Genomic DNA, 14,222 nt, shown 5'->3' on the forward strand with positions numbered 1-14,222 from the left:
GAGCCCTGTCATTGAATGGATAATACACGGAATTATCACAATTCCGATAACAACTTTCCGATTTCATAAATGCCTTGAGTACATACCTGCTGGCCAATATGAACAATTGGGTAAGGGATATGTTAAATCCGAATGGAAATTACCATACACTCATTCTTGCTATAGTGACAGCGACAAAAATTTATTTCTTAGTGGTAACAACTGTAAACATTCACTAAGCGGTATACTTTTGTGTCAGGGTATTAATTTACACGGAGCATGTGATGGAAATTCAAACAACCTCTCATGCCACCAGCTAGTCACACCTGCAACTCAGATAGAGCCCTTCTTTATGCAACTCGCAAACGGGAGTTACATTCTTAGAACGGATCACAGGTGCTGTGGCCTCGCGCCAGGGAAAAGTTATCTAGTACAAGTAACGTCCATGGTCAAATGTTGTATGCAAGCATTGTTTCCGAGCGGGCCTCCAGACATAGTGACTCCTCTCTGGCCTCGTCTGAATCTCTATTCTATACGAATTGATACATTAAGCAAAATGAAATCTGTGCTTTTACAGACAACAGTGCCTATAACGTCATCTAAAGAGACGTATGATCTTCTAGTCGCAAGGACGGCTACTGAAGTCCACGACCTTTTATCAACAAATTGCCCCGTGCATTTCGTAGAAATGTTCAGCCAACTCCTTAACATGTCTAGTGCAACAAGCATCCCAGGCATATTTAAGACAGTCTTTACGGGACTGCTAACACCCTTCCAGACAATTTTGGGAATCTTTCCTAATTTTGTGCACTCCATCTTTGGCGGCATACCACTATTTTTGGGACTCATCGCAGGGATTCTATTTTTGACCATCCTGCTACGTTATGGCAAGCCTCGGCTCAGACATAGCTCCCATGGGAATGGAAGAGACAATCCTAGCAATGCGCTACAGGGACAGGATAACTAACGTCCTCGGATTGGCCAGGCTAAGAGATCTAAACATGACCTGGTTCCTTTCATTCAGACCGATATGGCAAAATTGCATTTTACCTGTGCTACGGTGTATGCTTTGCGGCGATGAATGCGTGTTGGACATCTGTCTTTCACTTCCATCAGCAGTACCAATGGACGTCGATACTTTGCTCAGTCCAATAACGGCTCACGCATTGTGTTGTCCCCAGCGGCTACCAATCCTGATGACGGCATTCGTGGAGACTCCTGTACTACAGCCAAGTGGTAACAGTGGAGCGAGTGACAAAAGCAACATCATCCAGGTACAACGCTCTGTGAGCATTGCTGGTCCTGCCTTCGATGACAGCAATCATTCTCACACCTGCCAAGTTACAGCGCTATCTAATTTGGTTGAACTATCACCTGATTTTGTAGACCAATTCTTTGCGAGCCTGTCTGATACGATGTTCTCACCCATAGAGAAACAATAACTTTTGAGAAGCTTTCCGACACACAGCGTTCCCATGAACTCTGAATTCGGCCTTCAGTTTTGATCAACAAAAACTGCCAAGTGCTTTGGAAATCTATTTTTCTTTGAATTGGACAATTTTTTTAAATATTGACCCTCTCTTTTTGGCACGAACAATTCTTTGCTTAACGTAAAAACTATTCTTAGAGAACAGAAGCATCACACTTCTATTTCTAAACACATCTAGAGACATAACAACATTACACCAGCCTCTAGCACACATGTTATTACAATGCATTTTTATGTGATGATTTATCTCGCCTTTCTTCTGTCAGAGATACTTCATGTGTAATTCCTTTTGCATAATCGTTCATTGATTTCATATGCAATACTTTTTTTGAATGATTACTATGCTTTAAAAATCGTACAGTACCTAAATTCCATGTATTACAAGTACGCCTATTTCGAATGCATTTTTGTATTTTGGGGTGGGCAATGTTACACATGCATCTTATTGCTTAGTTTTAGTAATTTTGATGGACATGAAAACGTGGAGTGGGTGTTGCGTGCTTATCTAGGTTCCTGATCGATACTGTGACCTTATGCCCCTATTCGGCTATAAATCCATTTATTCCCTATATTGGCATAACCGTTCAAGTGCGATTTTCTGAAAAGTCATCTCTGACCTCACACGAACAGAGCCACATTCCAGCATGACTCTCTGCTACTTCCTTTGCGACCAATTAGTGCAATGACAGAGCAGCAGTCACTATCTGATATTCCTAGATAACACTCCGAGTTCTTCAACAAGATAAAAACTTAGCAAACCTGGAAATCCCCGCTTGCTATGTTTTGATTAGTAATGGAACTCTAATGAGCAACTGATAACTGTCACTTCCTAGTGACATCTTTAATTGACGTCTTATGTCCAGCAAACTTGCGTCAAACCCGGCACCTGTCAGGTATAAATATTACCAACGTTGCCTTAAGCAATGTGAGAGATACGAACTGCGAGTTCGTTGCCTGTTGCTGATGCCAGCTGCCTGCATGACCCTGTGTTGGTAAAAACTAGCACTCTGTCGCTGCAGCCTGCTATCCTGTGGTGGTGAAGCTGCTGATTACCATTATCGCCGCTACAGCGCGACCTATGGTGCAGTACGCTTGAGGAGCCGTGCAGCCGTCCTCTGCGAAGACATCCAGCCGATTCCAGCTGCCCGCGGACGCTGTCACCCCTCCTTCCTCGACGCGCTGAGAGAAGCCGCTGCATTTCTCGTGCAGAGAAATCCAGTCCCGGCGCTTCCGGTTTACCCTCGCGGGTGACTGGGATATCGAGAGAGACCCCTGAAGGAGATACCAATCCTCCATCATTCTATTCAGAGGTATGGTGTTGACTAAACCCTTAGACGAGAATTCTTGAAACAAACCTTGGCAAAACCAACTTAACTTAAGCTACTTACTTACTCCCCTTTTCACGTGTTAGGCTTAGGCCAGGCACACTGGGGTAGGCTTAGTTAGAAGCACCAGTTGAGTATGTTAGCCTAATGTATATATGACTGTATATATGTTTTATTACTTTTAAACCATTGTATGGCTAAGAAACCATATCAATGCTTTTACAGTTCTATTTCGCAATACTTATCTTACTGTACGTACTTTTTATAATAACAATTATTGCAATTGTGGCAATACATTTCTCTTGTATGAGAAGAAAGACTGTTCAATAAATTTTAACCCTTTATTGATAAACGCCCGTCTCTCTATTCTCTACATACTGTGAAAGTAAACTGCACTAGACTGACTGAGTGAAATCTATGTCTTTTGTTTCACACGACCCTAGAGATCGACTCTTGATCTGAGGAGCAAAGTTGTCATGTTGCACGGTTGTTGGAAAACTGAATCCCTTCTTGTCTGTGCCAAGGAAGCTGATCACTTCCTATGCAGAGAAGAAAGTTTCCAGTGACCTCTGAGCTAGTTGGTAACACAACCCAATTAAGTTTAGCATAGTCAGTGGAGGCCTGGAATATAAGCAGTTCCACGTCGATACTACTGTTTATGTTATTCCAATGCGCAGGGCCTAGTGGGAAACTAGGAACTACACTACAGCACAACACAAGACCTTGAATATACCCTGCTCAGAGCTTTTGCCACCCAAACCAGTGGTTTTAGTGGGACCTTGTTCAACAATTATTCAGCTTCAAGAGGACTTCTGCAACCATGTCATGCTAGAGGATTTCTACTTCCATTTCTGAGACAAAGTCATAAGGTATACTCTTAGACCATGAAGTACCTGCTTGGTGTATTGAACCTGCACTCCATTGCGGTTGGCCTGAAAACACACCTAGGTCTCAGTGACTACTGATTAGCACTTTGTTTTCTTGGCAATTTTTTGCCATAAATATTTACCAATGTATATATCTTGTTCCCCTTATTTTTGATCATTTAGTGTCTCCAAAGTGGTTATGTTTTACCTTTTTTTTCAACTTTATTTTAATGTTTTACCTTTTTAACTGGTTTGTTACTGCTAAATACTTTTCACATTTTCCTAAGTTAAGCTCGTTGCTCTGTGTCATAGCTACCAGGGAGTTGAGCCCAGCTATAAATTATTGAAATCGCATTTTCTTTCACAGTTGTGTGGCCTTAGTTCTTAGGGTGGACTGTCATCCACCCCAGTTAATGATCCACTTTCTTACAAAAAGGTGTTGGAAAGCCATCCAAGCAAAATCAATAACTTGGAACATATGAGGTAAATATATTGACTCCTATTCTACAATAGTCATGAAAACTCTACCAGAGCCTCATACAGATGAGTGAGTGACAGCATTTATATAGCACCCACCTCCCTAAAATGGTCTCTTTTCATAATAAATGTATGAATGTTCATGAAACCTCTCTGTATCCCCATGCAGATAAGTGACAGCATTTAAGTTTTACCCATTATCCTGAAAGAATCTCTTGGCAACATGGGTCTTGAGATGTTCACTTACAGTAGAAACAAATTAGTCGCCCCCTCATTGTAACACAAATGTTGTTGGTGTAACAGAGCAAACACAAGGTTGTTGTTGTTGCTGTTGTTGTTGGTGTTACAGGGCATACAGCTACCACTTCCACAGCTGCAAAATCCTCTGCACTAGGATTCTGTTCATGATGTTCTTAGCAAGTGCCTGCATTTCTCTTACACATGTGTCACATGTGTCACATCGCGCCTTAGATTTTAAGTCTTCGTGAGCCCGTGGTTGATATATCTTACCTAGGTGTTAGCAAAGGTTTAAAAGTCTCTTCTAGGCTTCAACACATATGTTATGGTGATCTCAGTGCTGGGAGGGATTTGCTGTGGCCTGGCGTCGGCCCTCTTCTGCAGGGATCGGTGTTCTAGCAGGGAGGCAGTAGCCTCCCAATATTGCAGAATCCTCCTTTACAGGCATGTCAGGCAGTTGACGGCTGGTAAAGCTGCTCCTGGGTGCCTTGGGTTTGGTGGTGCACACTCAGAGTCGCAGACCGTGGCCCTGGAGTCAAGCAGGCCCTCTCTCCTGGAAGAAAGAGCGTCCTCCACAAAGTTACTTCGTTCCTTTGACAACAGTGCTGACAAAGCACTTGAGTGGTGGCCCTCAATCGGAGCTAATGAGCAACAATGTGGGCAATGGGCCACAACGCAAAAGCAAATTACCCTCAGTAAACTGTGGTATTCTGCTGCCATAGCTGTTCCCGATGGTCCATCAGGCTCAAAACCTTCTCACCAGGATCCTCATCTCCAAATTTCCACTGAGCCTCACATTGTTTAGACTCTCCTCATTCTCACGGGGTACACTGGTTTTGGGAGGCCGGCCTGTGCTCCATGCTCAGGCAAGTGCTCTTGGCATGCCGGGCAGTATCGCCCTGCCCAGCTGGAAGAGCAGAATCCTCCAATTTCTTGTCCCGCTTGTAGTATCTCAAGTCATGGTGGCCTTGTCACAGCTCAAAACAGCTAGTAGTTTTTCAGCTTCCACTTTTATACAGTTTCTCCAGACAAAAATGTGGTTTAATGCCTGGCCCTATGAAATTTGTGTTGTGAGTGTTGGGCTCTTTGATGTGCCTATTCATCGGTTCTGTTCTTTGTCCAGGGGCCTATCCGCAACAAAAGGTGTGGCTCCAGAGCTGACTGGCCGACAACCCAGGACATAGATGCAGAAATGGGTTTCACTCTCAAAGATTAAAAAGATTAAGCCTCCCCTTCTTTTATGGTTGGGAGTGTTAGGGAAATACTATGAACCATCCCTGTAGAAAATTATAGAGACTTTCCTGTAGTGTGTTTGCGAGCAATCCCACCATTAACCACAAACACTGCACTCTGGCCTCTCTGCCTAGCACCGATCCTAAAATCAAAATATGCGTTTGATGTGTGCATGGCATGCACTGCTTTCCTCCCAGGACAGTTCTTCCCTGATCTTCAGGAATATCAAAAATGGAACCCATGGGCCTCCATGGTATGTACTTTCACAGACACTCATACATGCAGTCTTAAGCGCAAACGGACATGAGCATGTGTCACAGTGCTACATTCCTCTCACGTAGGCCAATACAGTTGCAAACACAGTAGTGGAACTTTAATTAAGTGGATCCACACCTATGACACAGGATGTAGCCGGGCCAATCTACTGTCGACCACACTCATATTCTGCAACTCTGGGTGATGGCAGTAGCCCAACACAATCTGAGAAAATCACTTTTAGAACCTCTCCTGGTCAATGGTAGACCACAGTCCATCAAGGCAGGCTTAGGTCAGGGCATGCATGAATGCACTGTGCGTGTCGGAACCAGGGTTCCAGATCTACATACAGCTGGGCAACTGCTGACTAAGAATAATTTCTGTTACCATGTAGGAGGCTCTCTCATCCTAACAGGGAGAAACAGACCAAAAATGATAGCTGAATAGACGGAAGAGGGCTAACCCAAAGTCCCTTTTTGTATTTACATGTAAGTTGGTTTTATTTACTTTGTATTAAAAGGGACTTGCAGACAACGACCCCTAGCAGGCCGTCATAAGATGCTTTAAAAAGGAGCATCATAATGCACATTTCCACCCCCTTGTTTTAGAAAGTAATCAAAATCAAAATCAGTGCTTTCTACAGTAACCTGTGACATTCTATGTAACAAAATGCTTGGCTATGGGCATTAATACCGTGTATTATCAATTTACTCTTAAAGGCATATGGTGTTCACAACAAATAAGTCAGACCTATTACCTTTGTTGTAATTTTCCTCATTACCAGCATAGACTTATGAAGTCTGACACAACTTTTCATGATTAACTAATCCGCCTTTTACCCTTTATCACTGGGTCATCATCATAACCATCTCAGGCTTACTATAATGATCATAAGCTTTACTACCAGGTAACTATTAAGTACACAGTCATAAAATTAGAAATAAGTCCAAAATTAAGAGCTGGTAAAACAGTATACAACTCCTCCCAAGAGTGCCTAATAAGCATTCTCAAAGTGCAAAGCTTCTACTCTCAGACGTTTGTGGGATTTGAAACCAACACCATATACCTTGTCTTCTAAAGTAATCTGTGATGATCCATTTGACGAATACCTGCCCACAGAATTTACAGTGTATACCAGTCCATGCTTAAAGGCCTACTGGCTTTAACTTATGATTTTCATAATAAATAAGTCAAGCCTAAAGCGTTTGTAATACATTTTCATAATAGAAAGATCAGGCAAAAAGACTTGATCAATGGCTTGTCAACAAATCTTTGGAGTCCTGCTGTATTGAACATAGAATTTGCCACTAGGCAAAACGTGCAATACAAGCACTCTTTTTCAAAGCAAGAACACAACTTCTCCCCAGTCAAAATGTGTGGATAAGGTAATCAACATTTAAATTGAGGCAAAAGCGTTTCTCTTAGTTCTATAGTATGCCCAAAATTACAGTGGGTAAAACAATATATGACCCTTCTTAAAATGGCATAAGAAGAAGTCTCAATGTGCAAATCCTCTACCTCAAAAGTTTGCCACTGAGTAACCAACACCAAAACACCTGCTTACTATTCAATGTGTCAAAATACCTGTCTACCAGCTTAAACACAGTAACGTTACAGTCTCAAAGAACTATTGATTTTAACATATATTTTTAACAAAATATAAGTCAGATTTATTGTCTTTGTTGTGCTGACATAATAAACAGATTAGCCTCAGTCTTAGCTGTCACATTAACCAACAGAGTCCCACTGTTTTAAATGCAAGCCTCCTACACAAGGCAAAAAGTATATAACAAGCACACTTTTTCAGAGGGAGCAGGCATCTTCCTCCCAATCAAAATATGAATTAAAGCCTGTCAAAATTTAGGTGGAGCTAAATGTTATATACTGAATTACGTATAATGCATCCTCTCCCTAGTTGCCATGATACCTGCTGCTCAGCCTGTGTGTGTGATGTCATAGAATGTTTGTCAGTGGTTAATTTGTAAAAAAAAAAAGTGCTGGGGTCTTGTCAGGAGGCAGCTTGCACCAGCCCATTTCTCCTATAGCTCCACCTCAAACAGAACCAACTGCTAACCATGAAAGTATTGAGAAGATTTGGCCTAACGGCCAGAGCTGCAGATGCCCAAGCTGGGGAAGGTATGAGTCTCAGAGTTTGCTCAATATCCTCTGATCCTGGGCAAATCACTTAATTTCCAGGTAAATGAATGGGGTCTTAACTAGAGCTCATGAAAAGCGCTGGTGTTGATGATTAAGTGTGGGTGCTGAGCACTGGAAACCACCGGCCCAAATTAAGCACGGATGCAGCGGTACTTTGTGGAAAATGAAGAAATAAGCATTAGTAGAGATAAGCTGAATGCATGCATTTTGCAAAGCCGATAATCTGCATACAACGCAGTAACAGATAGGCTGTAAGCAACATTGCAAAACTGTTGACATTTGCTCTTCTGTGGCAGCGGCGTTCAGATCTCTCAAAAAATGCTAAGTATTTGATGTTCAAAGTTATACTTTCACAGTTCTCGATTCTACAATCCTCTGGCAGCAATTCAGAGCTGCTTAGAGGAAAACACATATTTCGCTCCTGAGACCAAATGGTAAATTAATCCTAATTGTTTGGCATATCAGAGCCGTTCAAAACCACACTCGTTTACGTGAAATTAGTCTCCCCAAACAGTATTTATTTGTGTGCTTGTGCAGGGCTCATGCAAGTTTTATGAGTTCCATACTCTGCAGTCACACGTTTGGATGCGCTTTGTATTAAATGCACATTTATTGCCAGGAACGTGTTTTGGCGAATGGACGTGTTCCTGGTTACCTTGCACTGAGTTTTCATTGGAAAAAAGAAAATGGCACCCTGCCAACATTTCATGGGTAGTTGTGATTTTTATGACTCCCCTTCTCAGGCCCTTCGCACTCAGGCATCCGCCAGGCTTCTTAAATCAATGCAATCAGATGCTGGAGGGCACATAAAACTGGCAGCCTTGGAGGTTAAAATATGTAGGAAATGATCAAACACATGCCTGAGCAAGGCTTATCTAGCAATCTTCGGTACAAAAGTGTAAACTAAGGCTCCGAGAGCTGGCGAGGTATTCTTCGCGAGGTAGCGGAAGCAAAACCAATGCTGAAAAGCAGCCTTTGAGACCCATAGTTCCATTCAGTTCTTTTTCATTTTGAGACATGAACTCTTTTGTGAGCTCTGTACCTGTGGGGAGATGACTGAGGTATTTGTATTTATTGCACACAAACTGGTTTGGTTGTTAGTGTGATTGGAGTTCTGTTCCAGTCTCAAATGTCACAGCTGTGTATGTCTGGAAAATCATCCAGATCACGCTGGGATTGTAGTGGATGTTCATTGCATCAACCGTGTTTAAAAAAACAAAAAACTTCATTTAGTAAGCACTTTATAAAATGAACTTTCTGTGTACAGTAGACATGGGCGGAGGTTGCGGAGTCCTGCGTACTACGTGGAGTTCTGCTAGCGGTGCAGTGCGTTAGGTCACACCATTCATGCAGATTTTTTGCGCCAGATGTTTTGTCCCACGCTGCAAAATCAGCACGAACGACACCATGCACAGCACAAGAGGACGCTGTTTCTTTCTGCTGCTCGAGTAGATGTGCTGTTCGAGTGGCCTCAATACGAACGGAAAGGTTCTCAGTGTGAGTGATCGCGACTGTCGCGTTCAAAAATCTCGCTGGAAGATGGTCTAGCGTTGGATTTTCCTCGCAGAGTTTTTGGGTACTCCACTCAGCACTGACAACTCTGCAAACAGGGCGGAGCTCACCGCCTGGGCCCAGTGCAACTTTGCTCTTAATCATGAGGTATATTTGCAATGCTGGCGCTCTAAACACAGAAATTCCTTACTACATCGGTAAAAGGGTAATGTGGCGGTCATACAGCACCTGTTACTTACTGCATCTCACAGTTTTGATACTTTGTGTGCTGTACTTTGGTTGTCTTGCAATCACATGGATTTTCACTCAGAGCTTGTAATAAGTACCTAGGTGGTGGTGAACCATGCGACAGTAAAGTTAGTGCTACCATTCTCCCATGTCCTTCTGGTACCTGTCTTGTTTAAACAGTTGGGTGTCTACTGATGAAATATTTCAGTGGACTAATTTAGTCATTGTGGATGATTGTGTGTAACATGAAGATCAAAAGAGTGAGTGCTGGTCCACTCTTCGGCCTTAACCATCCACTCAATCAGCCTGCAGAGGTCAAACCAATGAGTTCCTTAATATGGTTTAAGGCAATATTAGTAATTGACAAGGCTTTTCGAATTAAGTGAAACATCTCTAAACAAGCAACCTTTATTACTTTGTGTAAAAAAAAGAAAATCGTGAATTTACAGCTGCCAGTTAAGTCTCTATCCATAGTTGTCACTCATAAAATGACTGCTGAAATGAACCCACAATAATTAACAAACAAATGGCTATAATTATGAACAGACTAAGTAATCTAGGTTCTGTTCATAGACCCTTCAGGGCAAATTTAACTCCAAGCAGAGGGGGTTTTATTTTTTTTATAAATTGAAAGCTAAGGAGAGGTGCTTCTGAGATAGATGAGAAAAACATTCCATTCCAGGGCAGCTTGAACGGAAAAGCATCTTTGACCTGTAGACTCCTGTTTGATCGATGGAGTATTATCCATGTTGTAATGTTATTCGAGATTCTATATGCTTAGCTTATGCAGCCCTGTATTTTCATTTGATCCAGTGTGCTCCTTTTGTTTTCAGTCTGGTGATCTAAAGTCTCCGTGTGGAAAATAGTTTGTGCGGGTAGGGTGCTTGTTTGTTATGCCTTGCTGATGCCTCAACACATCTTATATCATTATGTTGGTAAATCTTGATCCCAGGGTTATCCAGGAGTGCCACAATCAACTTCATGTCTAGATTTAAAGTCATTGGGAAGAGAACAGATCACTGAGTACACCACTAGCTAATACTTGATTCTCTCAAGACCATCCTAATTTTACATTCATTGTTTGCCTGAATTTAAAAGCATGGGCGCGAGGCCTCGCGAAGTCAAGGGTAAGCCGGCTTCCAATTCTGGAGCCTGGGAGGGGTCGGGCTGATGATTCAATTTGGCTGACCCAAAGCCGGCTTACCCTTGACTCTGCGAGGCCTCGCGCCCATGCTTTTAAATTCAGGCAAACAATGAATGTCCTTATGATGATCCATTATTATTAACTGGATCGAAACGCCGTCGACATAATATGTGGTTTAAACACTAGTTCACTATTATGTGCCAAAAAAATCATGTGTTTCCCACATATGTGAAGCAAATACTTTGTAAAATTGCCTTTTTTCTCCTGTTCCTTTATATGCCTGAAATACCCTAGTTAAGTGTACTGTCTATTGTATGTGTAGCACTGTGGATACAGGACTGTGTCCCACTGTTTTATTGTTGTTCTGTTTAATTTAACATATTTAATATCGAATAAACTCTAAAGTTCGGCTGGACTGCTTGTTCATTATAGTGCATATTGTGGCCTATAATTATTGAAGTTGTTATTTTCCTTGTCAAGGACCATTATCTTTTGCTTAATTGATACCCCAGGTCCTTTCTTACCTAGAGGGTTCCCTTGTCCTTTAGTAACTGCATGTGGGAAAGCACCTGGACACGATGATACCGGGTGACTTCTTCATTCATGCCAAAGACAAGTGGTCTAAATGCATCTTAGCGCTGACAAATGCAATTGCAAGGGATGCAGCTATTCCTAGCTCCTGGGAAGTATTTGAGGTCCTACTAGTTTATTTTAATAAGGGCTATTGATACATGCCTATAAATGATAGACCTATAAGTCTAATTGACATAATCCAGCGGGTTTTCTGCAGTGCAATGCTAGGAAAAATACATGTGTGGATTAAAGACAAAAATATACTATTCTCGCTTCAAGCTGGTTTCAGGAAAAAAAATTGTACCATAGGACAGGTTTTTCGGTTCAAGACCTTTTACTGGAAGACTGTGCTGACCGACAAAGGACATTTATTCAACTTAGCTGACATGGCTAGATCTGAAAACGAATTTATAAGTTAAAAAAGAAAACAACCCAGCACTCAGTTCGCATTAGGATAAACAGAGTGCATGATAACACGTACTTCAGTCTCCCTTGTTGGTGCAGCCAGTGCTGGGATGTGAGGCAGTGTCCTCCCACCCTCTTTTTGTTTGAAAACTTTCCATTGAGCTGATGAGCTGCGTAGTGCTGGCTGATGAACCTGCACCCAGTGAATGGCACAGAGACCTGGCAAGACTTTGGGACCCATAGGAATGTGTTGCCCGATGCTGAAAACAGTGAGATACTCAGCACTGGCTGCACCAACAAGGGTGAACACTAAAGACTTTCAACTGAAGTGAGTGTTGCCATGCACTGCATTTACCACAATGCATCTGGGCTAATTGCGTGCTGGTATGCCAGGCGGTGTGCTCCCTCCTCCTGTTGAATTTTTCAAGCTCTTTAGCCTCCCTCCTCTCTAGCATATCTATATATCCTCTGAAACCTGACATGGGGAGGAAACTGATCTCAGATATAGCAAGTAATAGACCTGTTCTGGAGGAGTTGAAAGCTTCACCGGAACTAGCTGCCTATGTCAGAGCACTGCAAGAAATAGTCAAGCAGGATAGATTTCATAACATAGACTGTCTTAACAATATTAAAAAACTTCTAAGATGTTTGGGTCTGCAGGAGCTGTGGGACACCATCCCTAATGAGCGTCTCCCGACCAAAGAGAGAATTAAAGAATGATATTGGCTATGGACAACACAGAACAATGCTAAGACGTCAATACTGGAGATCCAGTCGATAGAAAAGTATACATCCTAGTATATATCCTATTTAGACAAGATTCCTTGCCCCTCAATGAGTTCACAGCTAAATGGGAAACTTCAATTCTGCAGTCCTCGCTATGCCCCGCCTGCTACACTCACAATCAGACCCCTGCTCATGTCCTGTTTGTCTGCCCGGCCTATTCACGACCAAGGCTAACCTGGATTAAACCAGTATGCATCCAGATGGTTACATTGAGCCATGTAGTAGTTCTCAGAATACACATTTTTAGGAAAGATGTGGATTATAAAGTGGAAATCCTTGTCATTCTAAATAAAAATCATTAGCAACGGACTGTTTCTAAAGAAGTCAATACTACTTAAGTGAGGTCCATGTACTAATTTAACACTCTGGTGGTTACTCATTATTGTTTAGATAGCAGAACCAAAAATAGGTTTTTATATAGCAATCAGGTTTTGCTAACCCTGACAGCCCACTCTCCATGGGGAATCCTCTTGGTTTTAGAAGAAAAGTGTGTTAAATACTGTTGTACCTCTTGTCTGTTCCAGCTAGTGTCCAGCTCTCTGAAGGATCATGGCAGGGTTTGACTGATTGTATGATAGGAAATACGGATGCTTTGATTACAATTCTCTCTTTTATATATCTACGTCTTCCATACCTGGCAGTACCACGGCAAGGATTTCAATTGTAGTCTACAGTACTTGAGTTTGGTCTGCATATGCTAAAATGATGCTGATGGATTGAGCTAGCTTTACCATTGCACTATGGACCAAAGACTTTGCCGGTCACAATGCATTTTATGACCTACCTAATAGATACATGGCCAGTATCCCTTTTTTATCTCAACTCTAATGTGAACATTCCTTTGTTTTGAACACATATGTTTTTGATCTATTCGAACCTGCACTTTAGATGCTAGTACAAAACAGCGATCACAAAAAGGTTAAAACATGAACTCAAATAAGATTTTGACGTTTTGTGTTTTGCTGATTGTTCTCCTGCACTATGAATGGAAAAAATGTGTTTAGTTTTATATGTGATCATGATTTATGTGTTTTTACATATTTGAACAATAGTTTTTTGCTCAATCTGTAGCCTGCAGTTTGAATTTTACCAGCTCTGAGATTTTCCAGCCAGAACAATGGCTTCAGCTTGTCCTTTTACAATGGTTTAGCAACTTCGCTGGATACAACCTGCAGCCTTGCCCTGCTAGAGGACTTTGTCTTCATTTCAAATACTAAGTCAGAAGGTAACTGACCCAGCCGATGGATCCAATCTCCGCTCCATCGTGGTTGACCTGAAATCGTCCCTACATCCTTGTCAGTCTTGAAAACTTCTGATTGGCAATTTACTTCTTCTTTGCGCTTTTTGCCCTCTCTATTTGCTAATATTGGTTGTAATATTCCTAGTACGTGCTTTTACGTTATTAAACGCTTAAACACATTTCCCTAACTTAAATAGGCCTGCTCTGTGTCATAGCTTCCAGGGAGAGGGACCCTGTTTATTTATTGAACTTGATTATTCGACCAAACAAGATTCTCACTTATTACTTCAGAAGGACTAATATCCTCCCCAACTAA

General features: G+C 41.9%; 1 protein-coding gene across 1 annotated transcript in view; it reads left to right on the top strand.

Annotated features, from left to right (window-relative positions):
• The window catches only part of THSD4 (thrombospondin type 1 domain containing 4), a 2,294,989-nt gene that overhangs the window by 705,852 nt on the left and 1,574,915 nt on the right, over positions 1–14,222 (top strand). The window lies entirely within an intron of this gene.

The sequence above is a fragment of the Lissotriton vulgaris genome, chromosome 2_1 (genome assembly GCF_964263255.1).
Source record: "Lissotriton vulgaris chromosome 2_1, aLisVul1.2, whole genome shotgun sequence".
Lineage (NCBI taxonomy): Eukaryota > Metazoa > Chordata > Amphibia > Caudata > Salamandridae > Lissotriton > Lissotriton vulgaris.